The 2,500-nt window shown below is 60.7% G+C and overlaps 1 non-coding gene across 1 annotated transcript; it reads right to left on the bottom strand.

The window, feature by feature from the left end:
* Positions 1 to 246: 246 nt before the first annotated feature.
* LOC144070485 (5.8S ribosomal RNA) lies at positions 247 to 400 on the bottom strand. The gene has a single exon (XR_013299335.1). It is a non-coding gene; the product is annotated as a 5.8S ribosomal RNA (ribosomal RNA).
* Positions 401 to 2,500: the final 2,100 nt, after the last annotated feature.

Raw genomic sequence — 2,500 nt, 5'->3', positions numbered from 1 at the left:
CACGGGGCGGTCATAGTTTGCGCCAAAAAGCCGCCCGTGAACCGCGGACTGAGGTTTTACACATGCCTCTCTCTTACACGTGTCTTCTCTCTCACTCTCTCTCTCACACCATGCCGTTTCGTGCGGGCATCGAGGAGCCCCGCCGCGGCTGCACTTAGGGTAACGTGGTCGCCCTCGATAACCACCCAGTCGCGGGATCCGTGGCGGCCCTGTCCCGCTCCACGGACGTCCCGATTGAATCTCAGACGACGCTCAGACAGGCGTGGCCCCGGGAGGGACCCGGGGCCGCAAGGTGCGTTCGAAGTGTCGATGATCAATGTGTCCTGCAATTCACATTAGTTCTCGCAGCTAGCTGCGTTCTTCATCGACGCACGAGCCGAGTGATCCACCGCTAAGAGTTGTCAGTGAGCCCCAAAGGCGGCCACAGTCGGCCCATCGGTTGGGTGGGTGGGCTTCCTGCGGGCCTCCTATGGGTTGGAAGTCAGAGGCTAGTTCCTGGAGGTGGAAATGCAGGGAAGGTATTGCGGGCAAGCGGGCACAGTGCACCTACCGCTCCGGGACAAGGCCGATGGCCGGAGTCGCGGGGCACGGTGGCGCGGGCCGTCGTGTTCCGGCCTAGAACACAACAACCTAGAGGGGAATTGGCGTCGGTCAAACTCCGCGCTCGGCGACGGAAAGAACCCGGATAATCAGTAACAGAGGGTCACACGCGCAGACGTCCAATCTATTTCGGACCGGGCTCTAATGCTCTTCCCAATGAACATGAAACCTTGCAACAATCCTTCCGAGACCGTAAGACCGGTGGTGCCAACTCTTCCTCCCTGCTTAGGCTCGCGCTTGCCGGCATGTGGAACCTGGCGTAACGTAACACACCCGCGTGTAGGACCGGCCTGGGTTGTGTTTTCCCCTCCTACCTTCCTTTCGTTACACGTGGGCGTGCACAGTGCACCTACCGCTCCGCGGCAAGGCCCGAACCAGGTCACGGGGAGCGACGATTTCGTGACAAGGACGAGACCAGGCCAGCGAGCGCGGTGGCACGAGTTTTGTGGGTCTGGCCGCCAACATCGAAGATGTATTAATCGGACTCAGGCGCGCCACAAACCCCGGCGAGGAACGGGCCCGTCAGACGCTTACCCGTCAAGGAATCACGTAAGCCGGGGAACCGCCTCTAGTTAAGCACGCGCTCACGCGCACCGGCCAAAACCACCCAGCTTGTCCGCACACCCGCGATGGTTCGGGTGCCAACCTGTACCTTGTCACTTGTAGATCACCCGCGTTTATGGGCCGGCCAGGGTGTCTGCCATCGCTCCAGCTCGTCGCAATCTCGCCGGAACCAGCCGGTCTCCGCCGCCCCTTTTGCCCCGGGTGGGCTACCGTCAAACCCCTCAGCTGGATGAGTGGGTAGTGGGGGGGGGACCGGCGACCACGGGCGCTCCGTCATATCCAACCGGAGGCATTGAACCCCCCTCCGCCCCGCCGGAGGCGAGGGGAGAGTAGCGGGTACCCGTGGCCTTTGGGGCTTCGGTTCCGGCGTGGTCGGGGTCGACCGTGTACGGCCCTGCGTCTTGGAATTCGAAGGTAGCGTAGGATTTGCAACTTGCCCTCATTCGGTTTTTGGCTTACGGGCTGATTTGTTCACTTGTTCCCTCATTCGTTTTTTGGCTTTTGGCTTACGGCTGATTGTTCCCTCATTCGTTTTTTGGCTCATGGCTGATTTGTTTCACATTGTTTCTTTCGGCAAAGACTGATTTTCCACTTGCTTCGCCACACAATTTTCGGATCGGCTATGGGCTCGCCGCCGCGAGGGAGTTGACCCAGATACACCCGCTGTCAACAGCCACCGACGCCTACCGCGGACGGAGGGCCGAGGTGCCGCAGACGGGGAACGAGGCTCCCAAGGGCGCCAAGGACTCGACCTGAGCAGTCCTGTGCAACGACCCACGAGATGCGCGACAACTTCCACCATATGCAGAGGCTTCCGGAGCAACCACGCGCACGGGACCTGAAAGGGCTTGAAACCGCCTGTGGCCGCGTGTGTACCTGGATAGCGCTAACGCCACCGGGCCGTCCCAAGTACGACTCGCCGATGTAACGTCGCTTACCGTCCTCCAGGACTCACAACGGTGCGCACACCGATCCTCCCCACAGACAGGACATGTTATCCGCGCTTACAGCGCCCTTCCACACTCCACGGTTTCCGCCGCCGGCTCGGGGAGGGAGCCAGTTTTCCCGGGGCTTCATTGTTTCTTTCGGCAAAGACTGATTTTCCACTTGCTTCGCCACACAATTTTCGGATCGGCTATGGGCTCGCCGCCGCCTTTCAGAGTGTTGCCTTTATGCCGGTTGCTCAAGCCGGTGTTGGTCCATTCCGGTTGCTCAGGCCGGTCATGGTCCATGCCAACAAACCCAACGAGATGCGCGACAACTTCCACCGTTGCAGAGGCTTCAGGTGACGACAGCTCACGCGGGACACGCACCACACAAAGGCCATGTCATCCGC

This window comes from Stigmatopora argus, unplaced genomic scaffold (assembly GCF_051989625.1).
Source record: "Stigmatopora argus isolate UIUO_Sarg unplaced genomic scaffold, RoL_Sarg_1.0 HiC_scaffold_124, whole genome shotgun sequence".
Lineage (NCBI taxonomy): Eukaryota > Metazoa > Chordata > Actinopteri > Syngnathiformes > Syngnathidae > Stigmatopora > Stigmatopora argus.
The sequence above is the reverse complement of the archived record's forward strand: the minus strand, read 5'-3'. Positions and strand labels throughout refer to the sequence as shown.